This window comes from Sciurus carolinensis, chromosome 11 (genome assembly GCF_902686445.1).
Source record: "Sciurus carolinensis chromosome 11, mSciCar1.2, whole genome shotgun sequence".
Lineage (NCBI taxonomy): Eukaryota > Metazoa > Chordata > Mammalia > Rodentia > Sciuridae > Sciurus > Sciurus carolinensis.
In genome coordinates, this window is record NC_062223.1 from 66,902,782 (window position 1) to 66,917,824 (window position 15,043).

The 15,043-nt window shown below is 40.3% G+C and overlaps 1 pseudogene; it reads right to left on the reverse strand.

The window, feature by feature from the left end:
- Positions 1-8,733: 8,733 nt before the first annotated feature.
- Positions 8,734-10,859, reverse strand: LOC124960754 (nucleolin-like; annotated as a pseudogene).
- Positions 10,860-15,043: the final 4,184 nt, after the last annotated feature.

Below are 15,043 nucleotides of genomic sequence, written 5' to 3' on the forward strand. Positions count from 1 at the left end.
GATCTGTAATCCCATCAATTTGGGAGCCTGAGGCTGAAGGATCATAAGTTCAAGGCCAGCCTCAGCAGTTCAGCAAGGCCCTCGGCAATTTAGCAAGACCTCTCTCAAAAAAAAAATTAAAGGCCTAGGGATATGACTCAGTGGTAAAGCACCCCTAGGTTAAATCCCCAGTACTAGAGAAGGAGAAGGAGGAAGAGGAGGAGGAGGAGAAATTGACAAGGAATCTGAATCGCAAAGGATGAGTTGCAGTTATCTGGGCAAAAAATGGGAAATGAGCCTTCCAGATAGAAAAAACAACCTGAAAGGGGAATGGTTTAGTCAAGAAACCAAGTGAAGACCAGTGGCAAGTGCAATATGGCAAGTGCTGGGGAGAACACTGAGATAAGAAGAGAATCTGGAGAGATTAGTAACCAAATTCAATAAGCCAGGAGTACCAACTCTGTCAGTTAGCTCGGTGGAGCTCTTATCTGCCCCCAAAGGCCTGAAGTACTACTGTAATCAGTGGGAACAATCAGCAGCAGGAAACAGAAATGCTGAATATCTATGACTGTAGTTGGCAGATGTGGGAGTGGTATCCGGCTCCTGGCCACTGGGCTCAGCAGTAGCTGATAGCATCTTCATTACTACCATTAACACTGGGGAGTGAAGGGAATTTCTGGCTCCATGGGAAGGTTCATAAGCCAGTCTAGGGATTTAAGCAGAGGCTTGGGGACTCAAGCCTGCCTCATGTCCTCAGAGCCAGGTGAGATTGTAGCTGCTCACCTGGCCAAAACAACATCCCTCTCTGCCTGGGGTGGGGGTGTGGGGGTTATTATGAGGAATGAGTAAGGTAATAACAGCTGTGAAAGCAGGTCATAATCACTAGAGACCATCCAAGTGGGAGGGGTGACAGTGACAAACAAGAAAAGGAGAGAATAATAATAATAATAGAGTTCTGAAGCCAACAAGGACAAAGGCCTCTCTAGTTTGCTCAAGTGCAAAAGCAGCAAAATCTGATCTTATAATGACAAGAACTGTGTGGCAGTGCTAACTCTGAAAGAACTCTCATTAGTTGAGTTCAGGCTGAGTTCTGCCTTCTACACAAAATCCCAATTTAACAATTCTCCACTGGGACCAATGCCAGATCTACTGCCACACTGAATGCATGAAAATCCATGTCAGCCTAACGCACTAAGGATAGGAGTAGAGTCAGTCAGACACAGTGGAGCACACCTGTCATTCCAGCAACTCAGGAGGCTGAGGCAGGAGAAGCACAGGTTTAATGTCAGCCTCAGCAGTGGAGCAAGACCATGTCTCAAAAGCACAAAAAGACTGGAGATGTAACTCAGTGGTAGAGCACCCCTGGGTCCTTCTCCCATAGCACAAAAGAAAGAAAGAAACAGAGAGAGACAGAGAGAGAGAGACTGGAGTCAGCAGAAGCTTATCAGAGATGAAGGTTGAGTTTTGAGAATTAGTGAAAATTCACAGATAGTTCTAGAGGGGAAGGAAGGACATTTCACAAAGAAGGAGCTGCATGTGCAGAAGTGTGGAAGCAAAAAAAAAAAAAAAAAAAAAAAAAAAAAGTGAAAGGTGAAGGAGAAATGTAGGAGAGTTTTGTAGTTTTGACCAAGATTCTTTAGTCTTTGCAATGAGAAAGATCCAAGAGAGAATCATTTTTAGGACACAATGAATCTAAAAACCAGGTAAACCCACAATGAACATCGCACTTAATAGTATAAAACTGAAAACTTTTCCTCTAAGGTCAGGAACAAGGTATGTATGTACACTCTTGCTGCTTGTACATAATGTAGTACTGGAATTCCTAGCCAGAGCAATCAGACAAGAAAAAATAAAAAATATAAGGCATCCAAATAGGAAAGGAAGAAGTAAAATTACCTCCATTCACACATTATATGCTCTTTCATGTAGAAAATCCTAAAGACATGTGCGCGCGCGCGCGCACACACACACACACACACACACACACACACACACACAAATACCGTTGGAGCTAATAAAGAATTTAGCAAAGTTGTAAAATACAAAGTCAAATACGAAAACGGTTGCATTTCTATGCACTCCAAAATAATTCCAAAAGGAAATTATGAAAACAATTCCATTCACAATAGCATTTAAAAAGAATAAAACACTTGGGAATTAAATTAACTTATCCAAGAAGGTGAAATGTTTCTACAGTGAAAACTACACAACACTGCTCAAAGAAATTAAAGAAGACATAAATAAATGTAAAGTCATGTGTTCATGGGTTGGAAAACAATATTGTTGAGATGTGCATACTACCCAAGCAATCCATAGTTTCAATGCCATTCCCACCAAATTCATAATGGCATCGTTTGCAGAGATGGAAAAATCTATCCTACAATATATGGAACCTCAAAAGACCCTGAGTAGCCAGAATATCTCAAAAAAAGAAGAGTAAAGCTGGACACTTCACACTTCCTAATTTCAAAATAACTATAGATCTAACATAATATATATACATATTTCTGAAAATTCAGAAACAAACCTTCATATATGTAGTCAAATGATTTTTGACATGGGTGTCGAGACTATTCAATGGAGGAAATCTTTTTAACAAATGGTGAGGAGAAACTGGATATACACAGGCAAAAGAAAGAAGTTGGAATCTTATTTAACATCATACATAAACATTAACTCAAATGGGGCTGAGGGTGTAGCTCAGCAGCAGAGTGCTTGCCTAGCATGCTCAAGGACCTGGGTTTGATCCCCAGTACCAGAAAAAAAAAATTTTCAAAATGAACCAAAGACCCAAATGTAAGACCTAAAACTAAAGGAACTCTTAGAAGAAATACAGGGCAAAAACTTCACAACATTAGATTTAGCAATGTTTTCTTGGATATGACACCAAAGACACAAGCAGCAGAAGAAAAAATACAAATTCATGGGGCTAGGGGTGTAGTTCAATGGTTAAAACGCTTGCCCAGCAAGTGGAAGGTTCTGGATTGATCCCTGACACTGCAGGGGGTAAAAAAAGAAAGAGACTAAGGAAGTGCAGCCCCTGAGGTCCAAAATCCCTCCAATCCCTAGTCCTCCTTAGCCCCACTCTCTTCAGAGAGTCTTTTGTGTTAAGTCAATTCTTAATCCTTCCTCTTTATAATCCCCATCAAAACTTCCCTTCTCAGGGTTAGGGTATATGTAGCTCAGTGGTAGAGCATTCACCTAGCATGCACAAGGCCTATCTGAGTTTGACCTACAGCACTGGAAAAAAAAAAAAAAAATTGAAAAACAAAACAAACCAAAAAAAAAAAAAAAAAAAATCAAAAAACAACTCCTCTTCACCTTTGTAAAGGAAATCAGTGTAAATTAAAGCAAACCATATTCAGATATGAATAACCAATGCTTCTCTGCTTTCAACCACCCATGAGTGTTGACCTATACATGTGAATTAATAGATGAAATTTCAGCCTACTTGACCTGGGAGTGGCAAAGGAAGCTCCAGTTGTCCCTACTCTGGTCAGCTCCTTCAGTTTGGGGAGGGCAAGCAGAGGACAGAGTTGGAAGCAGCTCTGAAGCCCTTCTGAACTCCTACTCTTGTGGATTCCTATGGCTCTCTCTTCCCCAACACCTTTATCTAATGGAGGAATCCATGGTTTTAATCTCATGGAAACCTGTAACTGATCAACATGGAAATTCTGGACAAATACTGGGATCTAAGCAGGACAGAGGAAATACTGGCATCTAAGGTCCAGTTCAACTTCAAGTTAAATATTTCCATTCTCTCTGCACTTGAATTGGCTCTCAAGGACAGAACACCTCAGGCCTTGGACTCTAGCCAAGAACATGACGGAAGAGGGCATGTCATCCTCTCCCTCAGAGGAACACCTCAAACATCTTCTCCTCCCACATTTTTGACTCTCTTTCTTGTTCCATGCCTTCCTTACTTCCTTTCACAAGGAAAGGAATTGAGCTTCTTTTCTGCATCAGTCTTTGTTCCAGGAACTAGGAGTCCAACAATGAACTATATGGCCTCTGCACCCCATCTCCACCCTGACCTCATCCTGGTTCCACCCCAGCCAGCTGTGGATTTATAGTTTTGTGAAGGCCCTGTCCCTTCTGATGGTGATCTGATGAGGCCCCATCTCTTTCCTCAGCTAACCCTTCATCTACTTAGTAGAGCCATCCCAGGAAAGAGAGCATTGGATCTGCAGAATCAGTTTTCTTTCTTTCTTTATGACATCAGGGGAATGCAACATCTTGTAAAACATCATTGGATGTTTTCTATTTACCTGTTTATTATATTGCCATCCAGATCATTCAGTTTCTCCTGTTCTTGGTACAGTTCCTTCTGTTTTACGTCACTCTGATTTATTTGCAGTTCCCTATATACACTCTTCTCTTGCTGTGATTTGAAATGTCCCTCTCAAAATTCAAGTTGAAGCCAAGTGCGGTGACAGACACACTGCAACCTAGAAGGCTAAGGAAAGAGGATCACGAGTTTGAGGCCATTCTGGGCAACTTAATCGACAACACCCTGTCTCAAAAAAACAAAAGGGTTAGGAATGTAACTCAGTGATAGAGCATCCCTAGGTTCAATCATCCGTGCTGGGGGAGAAAAAATAAACAAATAAACTCGTGTTCAAATTTAATCCCCATTGTGAGATATTAGAGTAGAAACTTAACCCAACTATGGTATTTAAATGTGGGAGCTTTTAGTCATAACTAAGGTTAAATGAGGCAAAAAGGGTGAACCTCTAACTCAATGGGTCTTTGGCTTTATAACAAGAGGAGACCAGAGCTGAGATGTCCTGTCCCACCTTGTGATGCTCTGTACTGCCTTGGGATTCTGCAGAGTCCCCATCAGAAAGAAGGCCCTCACCAGGCATAGCCTCACAATCTTGAACTTCCCAGCTTTCAGAACTATGAGCCAAATAAACCTCTATTTATTTATAAATTACCCAGTTTGTGGTATTCAGTTTTAGCAACAAAAAATGAACTAAGAGATCCCTCACTATAGAGAGAAGTATATATCTGCATTTTATATACAAAATATGCTTAACAGAAGAAACAGCCAAAAATATTAACACCTAGGACTGGGGATATAGCTCAAGGGCTGGGGGTATAGCTCAGTTGGTAGAGTGCTTGCCTTGCATGCACAAGGTCCTGGGTTCAATCCCCAGCACCGCAAAAAAAAAAAAAAAAAAAAAAAAAAAAAAACCACCTACTTTTAAAATTAGTAAGAATCTAAATACATCCTATTATATTTGTCCTCCTTTGTATTATAATTAGTTCTCATAATATTTCTAGTAAACTTTTCATTTTGATTAATGGGCTTTTAAAATGTTATAATTCAATGTAATTATTATTATGTTTTGATGCTCAAAAGAATAACAATGTAGCAAGTGGGACCCCTCTTTGATTGGCTCCATTGATCAATCAGCATTATTTCAAATATTTTTTTAAATTTTTTTATTTTTTTTTATTGTGGTACTGAGGATCAAACCCAGTGCCTCATATGTAAGAGGCAAACATACTACCACTGAGTCACAACCCCAGCCAGATTTCAAATATTTTTGAAAGCAGACTTTTCTTGAATGTTGTAAGTTCCTCTTGATTCTTCCTTCCCACAGTCATGGAACTGATTATGCTAGAAAACTTTGATTTCTTTTTAAGGCATAGTAGAATCTAAAATCAGCATGCTTGGGTATGCAAGTCAACTTGATGGTGAACAAAAGGACACTTTCCAAGTGAGAGACCTGAAGAATATTTTTTTCTTCTTAAAGCTATCGACTTGTATTAAAACTTTCCATGTTTATCCAATTGTACTATTTTGGTTCTAATACAAAAATTTAAGCTGGGTGCAGTGGCACTTCTATAATCTCAGTGATTCACAAAGTGGAGGTTGGAAGATCACAAATTCAAGGCCAGCCTGGGCAACTTAGTAAGACCCTGTCTCAAAATAAAAAAGTGAAAAAGGCTAGGGATGTAGCTCAGTGGCAAAGCACCCCTGGATTCAATTCACAGTACTACAAAGAAAAAAAAAGTAATCTGCTCTACCATGTACTTCATTAACTCTGAACTCCTAATCAAATCTATTCTGATAACCTCTTGTCTTTTATAATCTTTGTTTGAATCATCTACCATCATCCAGAACTTTATTCAATGATGCAAATTTGTTTGCATTCATTTTTGGTCCAAAATAAATTTAGCACTCAACTGTCAGACAGACTTTCCAGTTAATTGTGCTGTTTATACCTTGGCTCTTTATAAATGACCTGTGTTCTGCTTCAGTTTTAATCCATTTTTGGAAGAATCTGGGTATAAGTATGAAATAAATGAATAGCTAAACAGATCAAATAAAGCTTGATAACAAAGAAAATCTGGTATGGTAAATGTCTATTTCATGGGTTGCTATTAATAAGATAATTGAGCATGCACATATGTAAAAGTTTGCATAGATGATGGTGATATACATGTGAAGATCAGTAGGTTATGGGTTAGATGGGAGGAAAGTAGGAAAAGGAACAAAGTGTGGGAAGGAGAAGGAAGCTACTCAGAGGCCACAGTTGACAGTTCAGGAATGCTAACCCAGAAGCACTCACAGGGCAGATCCCTTTCAGGCCACCAGCAGGAGAAACAGGACCTCTATCAGACACTACATCCACAAGGGAAAGGCCATGCCTGCACATTCATTGTTGGATCCACAGTGCCTGGCACAAAGCCTAACACAGAGAAGATGTTCAGTATTATTTGTGGAGGGAAGAAAGTAAGGAGGGGAGGAAGGGAAAGAGTAGATTCCTAAAATATTAGGTATGTTATATTTTTAGTCATTCCAAACAAGTGGATCAAAATATCATAAAGGTCAGTTGGTAGAGTGCTTGCCTTGCAAACACAAGGCCCTGGGTTCGATCCCCAGCACCGCAAAAAAAAAAAAAAAAAATCATAAAGGTAGAACAATTAATTATATAATACTAACTAAGGAAAACATTAAAATACTTAACTCTGGGAAATTCCCTATGAAGGTCTAGGTGCGACAAGCATCACTGATAGAGCGAGTAAAGTTGAACATTTAAAAGGACAGCCTCCACACGATTATGGACATCTTATGCGCATGATTCCGTGCGCATAAGATGTCCATAATCTGCAAATCCACAGAGGCAGAAAGTAGACTGATAGTTACATAGGCTGGAAGGGAGGAAATGGAGAGTCACTGCCGATGGATTTCTTACTGGAGTGATGAAAACATTCTACAACTGAATACAGTAATGGTTTCACGATTCAGAATATAATCCCCCCAAAACTCATGGTTTGAAAGTGTGGTCCTCAGTGCAGCAGTTTTCAGAGGTGGGCTCTTCCAGTGGTAATTGGGTCATTGAGGGCTCTGACCTCATGAATAGATTAATCCATTTATGGATTCTTAACTTAATGGGTTATTGAGAGGTGGTGGAGACTTTGGGAGGTGGAGCCTGTTGGAGGAAATAGGTCATTGGGGATGTGCCCTGAAAGGATACATTTTGTGCCTGTCCCTTCCTACCTCTCTCTCTCTTTCTCCTTCTGGCCACTATGAGATGAGCAGTTCCCCACCATGATTTTCTGCCTTGCCACAGGCTCAGAAACAACAGAGCCAAATGATCATAAACTGAAGCCATGAGTCAAAATAAACCTTTACTCCAAATTGATTTTCTTAGGTATTTTGTCACAGCAACAGAAAGATGACTAACGCAAGTATGCTAAAAAACATTGTGTTGTATACTTTAAATGAATGAGTTGTATGGCACTTGATGTTTTATCTCAATAAAACTGTTATAAAATGGGTGGAGAAGGCATCCTGATGCGTGCCAACTAAAATTTAGATTTAGAGTCCCAGATATGTTCCAGTCAGAAATCAACTACAAATAAACACCTAGCATAAATAACCTACAACCTTGGATAGTATGAGATGGTATTATTTTAATTTGGGACCTTAGTGATGTTACTGCAAATATTAACAAGAAAAGTATCCAAATAAATATTACTTATAAGAATAAGTATTAAATCCTTGATTTTAATAGCTTAAAACAATATTTAAGTATAGTTATAGCTTTATGATTATTTTATTTTTGTGTTTTGGTATGCTGTCTGGTGTGTTACAATGGTTGCAGTTTGGATTAAGAAATTTTGAGTTTGTATAGACAGACTCCCAACATTTATTTCACTCTTGGCTAATTAATAAAAGTCAAGTGGAAGAAGTCCCATTCTCCTCACCAGTGGCTGACTTAGGAATGGACTTGTGACATAGTTCTGGCCAATGAGATGTGAGTTAAAGTCTGCTGAGGGGATTTTTTTTTTGGTAGGAAAAAAACCAGTTTGTACATGGGATGAAACAATATAAATTCAAAACTTACAGATTTTGGGTAAGCTCTATCACTCATCTCTTTAAAAAGTTTATTTGAATATCCAGTCAAAACCAACAGGGTGGGGTGGGGGGGAAGGGGGAAAAAATGGCAGAATGAATCAAACAACATTGCCCTGTGTAAATTTATGATTACACGAATGGTATGCCTTTACTCCATGTACAGAGAATCAAAATGTATCCCATTTGTTTACAATTAAAAAAAAAAAAACCAACAGGGTTTCTCCTTTGAAAAATCATCAATACGGATTTCCAAATAGACCACAGGACTGTATACTATCTTGGAATGTCCTCAGAAGGCTCTGTCATTGAACAGGTAACAGAGTTAAAAACCCAGAGTTGTTTCTTTCAAACAGAAGAGGGAAAGACAGGGACAGAAGAAACTATTCAAACTTGGTCTTCTTTCCTTGTGGCTTGTGGTCTTCTCCTTCCCCTCTGCCTCCTTGGCAGCCTCCTGACCCTCCAAACCTCCCTGGCCTCTGCCAAGGAAAACACCTCTGCCTCCTCCGTCACCACCTCGGCCTCCAAAGCCACCTTCCCCTTTAGGCTTGGCCCAGTGCAGGGTAACTTCGTTTCCATCAATTTCACCACCTTCCACAGCCTCTTTGGCGGTTTTGGAATCTTCCTCACTGTTGAAGTCTACAAATCCAAATGCTTTGGAGAATCCGGTTTCCCTGTCAGTGACTATCTTTGCACAAGCAGAGCCATCAAATGATTCCTTTAAGGTTTCTTCGGTGGTGTCCTCAGACAGACTTTTGACAAAGTTTTTGATGACTGGTTTCTTGGGTTAGGCAATTCCCTGGGTCCTTGCAATTCTAGCCTGATTGTTCTGCCGTCAATTTCCCTTTTATTACAGGAATTGAAAGCTTCTTTTGCATCTTCATATGAAGCACACTCTATAAATGCATACCCTTTAGACTTGCCATTTTGGTTCTGGGGTACTTTGATAAAAGTTGCCTTCTCAAATACTTCCCGAAGAGTTTCTTCTGTTGCATTGTAAGACAGGTTGCTTAAAACCAGTTTTTGATTCACCACTCTAAGTGCGTTCTTCCCACCTCCATAATCTTGATTTCGACCTTTCTCTCCAGTGTAGTAGAGGGAAATAGATCGTGCATGGATCTCTGTTCCCTACTTTTCTCTGCATCAGCTTTTGTCTTAAATTTAATATAAATGATCACTTTTCTCTTCCCTTCCTTGCTGACTAGTCTGATCTCCTTGCCATCTTCAAACATTTCTTTTAATTCATCCTGAGTGACTTTGTGAGGGAGATTTTTGGCCAAAAGTGTTCTTGCATCTTGATATTTCTTACTTTTATTCCTTTTGGTTTTTCTAGTTTAATTTCATTGCCAAGAAGTTTTAAATCAGTGAGTTCTACGTCTTCTTCCAGATCTTAAGCAGATTCAAAATCCACAAAATCAAACTTCCTAGTTGTTCCAATTCTGACATCCACAGCAGTCAGATCAGTTTTAGAGAAAAGTTTACTGATACCAATTTTTAGTTCAGGAGTAGATTGGTTAGCATTCAGGTTTCCAATGAAGAAATTAAAAGATGCAGTTGGTTCTGTGCCTTTCACTTTCTGTTTCTTGGCTTCAGGAACTGTCTTCTGTTTGGTCATTTCCTTCTTTTGTTTTCCAAGTGCTTCCTTGACTGGCTCTTCTTTCTCCTCCTCCTCCTCCTCTTCTTCATCGTCATTTTCATCCTCCTCGGCCATGCTCTTGGCTTTCACTGGTACGACTTTGGCAGCAGCTTTCTTTCCTTTGGCTGGTGTGATCTCCATAGCTTCTTCTTCAGAGTCATCTTCCTCATCATCCTCCTCTTCCTCATCATCATCCTCATCCTCATCATCACCCCTGTCCTCTGAGGCAGGGGCAGCAGTTGCTGCTTTCATCACTGCTGGTTCAAATTCATCCTCATCTTCATCTTCCTCACTGACATCATCCTCCCCCCCCATCATCTCTGTCTTCCTTCTTAGCATTCTTTTTTTTAATTTATTTTTTAGTTGTAGGTGGACTTAATACCTTTATTTTATTTTTTATATGGTGCTGAGGATTGAATGTAGGTTCTAACATGTGCTAGGCTAGCTCGCTACCCCTGAGCTACAACCCCAGGCACCTTCTTAGCATTCTTGGCATTTTCGCCTCCTTCCTACCAGGGGCTGCTACCAATGCTTTTCCCAGAGTGACTCCATTCTTGCCAGGTATTGCAACTGCTTTGATTGACTGGTGTAAGTTTTTCTTGGTTGGTGTGGCTGCTGCCTTTTTGCCTGGGGTGACAGCTGCTTTCTTGGTAGGTGTGGCGGTTGCAACCTTTTTGTTGGGAAAACCACCACCTTCTTTGCTGGGGTTCTGGTAGCCTTCTTGCCTTTTTCCTGAGGGATGACAACTTCTTCTCCACTACCATCATCTTCTGATATTTCCTCCTCTTCACTATCTTCTTCTACTTTCTTTGAGGGAGGAGCCATTTTCTTCGTGTGACCTTGATTTTTACTGGCCTTTGCAAGCTTCAGCATCACAGCAGAGTGATATAGATGTCACAGGGGAGTGACATAGATGAACCTAGAGGAACTGAAGCGACATTGATGGAGGCCCTCAGGTACTAAAGATGTTAGGTATAGGAAATGAAAAACCCCAAGATAGTACGGTCTGGGAAAAGGGAGTGAAAAAGAAAGCCATACGTTGATAGCCTTCACCTCTTTCTAGATAAATCCTTTTCAGATGCTGGCCACAGGTGGGGAGAAAGTGTTTCATCAAAACTAGAATGATAGTCTCTGGGAAACATTAATCTCTTCCAAGATAAATCCTTTCCAGGTGCTGACCACAGACCCCCCAACCCCAAAACCCAAATTCCTGAGTGCCCAAACTGACACGCTTACTAAATCATCAATGGCCAGTGGCTCATTTTCCACCAGCACAGTGTGTCCCTCAGAAGCACGTCACCCTGTTCCTGCATACCCCATTCCTGCATAAAACTTCGTTCCTGAATAAAAGAGCTGAGCTGATCCCTTAAATTTTCATCCGGCCTGGTCCTTTTGTGCTAACAGAAGATACTGCTGCTAAGGGGCTTTTGAAAGAGGTTTCTTCAGGCCCCACAAAAAGGAAATAATGTCCCACTTACTGCTCTGAATTGTAATGTGTGAATAAGGTGATGCCCCACACTGAGAAGGGTAGAACCAAGAGACTCACAGAGAGTAGAGCCTGAGACCAGAGATACTGCACCAGAAGTCCATCCTAGGCAGGCACAGTGGCTGCACCTGCAATCCCAGCTACTTGAGAGGTTGAGGCAGGAGGATTATAAGTTCAAGTACCGACTGGGTAACTTAGTGAGACCCTGCCTATAAATGAAAAATAAAAAGAGTTGGGGATATAACTTAATGATAGAGTGCCCCTGGGTTTAATCCCCAATACCAGCACCCCCCCATGACCCCCAAAGAAGAAAGTGAAAAGAAATACAAAGAACAAAAGGAACAGATGGATGTTCATTGTACTGCTGGACTTCATATTATGTGAGATAATAAATTTCTAAATTTAGTCAAAATGAGAGTGACAGTCTTTTTGACTTAAACAAGTTCTATTATTTTCACCCAAAAGAAATATAATCTATAATAAGGATTTAAATGTAAAACTATAGTTCAGGAAATTTTTATTTTCTTAGTTTCATGTGTTAAACATTTAAATTGAGCATCAATTATGTTGAAAATTGTAGAGTGTTCCTTTGCCCATGCAAAATTGCCTTGGACATTTTTTAAAAAATATTTTTTAGTTGTAGATGGACACAATATCTTTATTGAACCCAGTGCCTCACACATGCGAGGCAAGCACTCTGCCACTGACTTTTCAGGTTCTTAAAAGTCGCCTTGGACTTTTAAGAACCTGAAAATAGTACAAAGACAAATTCCGAAGAGGAATTCATTCCCTGGATCCTGATATGAGGACCTGTCACTAGATTGGGTCCAAAGAGTTCCCCCAGAAGAAAGAAGGGAATCTCAACCCCTCCTGGCAAGTTCTTGACTTCTGTCACAGAAAGGAATTCTAGGATGCATCAAAAGAGGCCCAAGCCAAGATTTATTTAGGAAAGCCAGCAACAGAATGGAATATGTACTCAAAGGAGATTGAGTGTGGACGCTTGAGAGTGAGGTACGTTTTGCGGGTCTCAAGGTTCTTTTTTAAGGGAAATTTTGTATGAGAAGCATATAGTATAGCATTAGCCTAATGAGCTCAATGCCTTTGATCACGGGCACAGAACGGGTCATGGTGGTCTGGTTCTTCTTAGATCTTCAGGTTGTAATATCTTCTTAACATTCTTGGACTGTATCCATATCATGGGTTCTTAACACTGTATCTTTCTCTGGATTCTTTTAAGCAATCTAAAAACAAATTATATAAGCTAACAAGGTATATAGTCACCAATTAACTGGGTTGACAGTAGTCTAAGGTTTACTGCATCTTTTAAGAATTTGGGTTAGGGGCTAAGGTTGTGGCTCAGAGATAGAGCACTTGCCTTGTATGTGTGAGGCACTGGGTTCGATTCTCAGCACCACATAAAATAAATGAATAAAATAAAGGTCCATCGACATCTTAAAAAAATTAAAAAAAAAAAAAAAGAATTTGGGTCTAATCAGGAGCAGTGGTGTACACCTGTAATCCCAGCAGCTTGAGAGGCTGAGGCAGGAGGATGGTGAGTTCAAAGTCAGTCTCAGCAAAAGTGAGATGCTAAGCAACTCAGTGAGACCCTGGCTCTAAATAAAATACAAAATAGGGCTGGGAATGTGGATCAGTGGTCGAGTGTCCCTAAATTCAATCCCTGGTACCCTACAAAAAAGGACTTTGGGTGTAGAGATCAGGCCTGGGGAGTGAAGGTGAGGATGTTCATGGGTCTCCTTCCCTGTTTGATGACTTTCTATCTATCCTTATTTCTTCTATCTCAGACTGACTGACAGCATGAGAAATGTCTTCAGTGGTGGACATTACATATAAATTCAGGAAAATACATCTGCAGGAATCACAAACACTGATCTGCTGGCATCGTTTCTTGTAGAGGAGAGGACGGAGAACCCAAAGGAGCATATCACTAGCAGCTATACTCTGTACTAATGACCAAAGGGTCATTGCCACTTAGATCCAAGGGATGTCATCAGGGGGAAATGCAGTTTCAGTGCTGCCAAATCTTCTATTTGTCAAGAAAAGCCAAAAACCTGGATCATGTGAATCTGTTCATTTTTACATTTGGGCAAGTTTTTAAGATTTAAAAATTTTTCTTTAAAAGCAAAAAAACATAATACCATGGGGCCAAACAAAACACATCTATAGACTGTCTGTGGTCTGCAGAATGCCACATTAGCCACAGGCTTACAGCAGGTATCAGAGAGGACTTGTGTTCAGCCCCATGCATCCATGAAAGCCCAGCATTTCCGTCCCATAGGAGCTTCTTAGACACTAAGATTCTGGTCCACATTGCTGAAAAGACATGGTTTGTACTCACAGTCCAGCAAGAAAGAATAACTGGAAAGTGTGTCCAAGTTTCTGAGTGAAATGACCTGCTACATGGAGTCATTTAGTGTTATCTGCTGAAATGTAAAAGACCGACACACAATTTTCATTTCAATCCCTGCCAAAGCCAAGTTTGGTCATTGATGAACCACCAATGTGGCTGGACCCTTTAAACTTCTTTGCTATGTTCCTTGGCTTCATAAACTGATCTAATCATTTACCTGCAACTGAAAAGTAAGAGAAAAGGAAAGAATGAGAGGGACTGGACATGAACCTCAAGGGACTTGGAGTCTTGCCACACGTCTCTAGACTTTTCTAGCACAGTCCTGGTCTGCAGTGATCACACAACCAATAATTCACAAGTTTCTTTTTTCCTCTTTTTTTCCCCCTTTTTCTTGTTCCACATTTGTTATTGGTGCATTATATTTGTACATAATGATGGGATTTGTTGTTATATATTCTTGCATGCACACGTAACAATATAATTTGGCCAATTATCACTCCCCAGAACTTCCTGCTCCCTCCCCGCCTTCCACTCCCTGGCCCCTTTCTTCTACTGATCTCCCTTTGATTTTCATGAGATCCCCCACCACACCTTTCTTTTCCTTTTTCTAGTTTCCACACATAAGAGAAAACATACAATCCTTGACCTTCTGAGTTTGACTTATTTAACTTAATATAATAGTCTCTAGTTCCATTCATTTTCCTGAAAGCGACTTAGTTTCTTCTTTTCTTTTCTTTTCTTTTTTCTTTTCTTCCCTCCTCCCCTTTCCTTTCCTTTCCCTGCCTCCCTCCCTCCCTCCCTTCCTTCCTTCTTTCCTTCCTTCCTTCCATCCTTCCTTCCTGCCTGCCTGCCTTCCTTCCTTCCTTCTCTCCTTCCTTCCCAGGGATTAAACCCAGGAACACTAACCACTGAGCACCATTCCCAGCTCTTTTTATTTTTCATTTTGAGACAGGTCTCACAAGTTTCTTAGGGCCTCACTAAGATGCTGAGGCTAATTTTGAATTTGTAATCTTCCTGCCTCAGCCTCCTGAGACACTGGAATTATAGGCATGTGCCACTGTACCAAACTCATTTTTCTTTATGACTAAATAAAACCCCATTGTACATATATATTCTTTATTCTTCTGTTGATGGACATCTAGGCTGGTTCCATAGTTGGGCTATTGTGAATTGTGTTGTTATTAACATGGATATACATATATC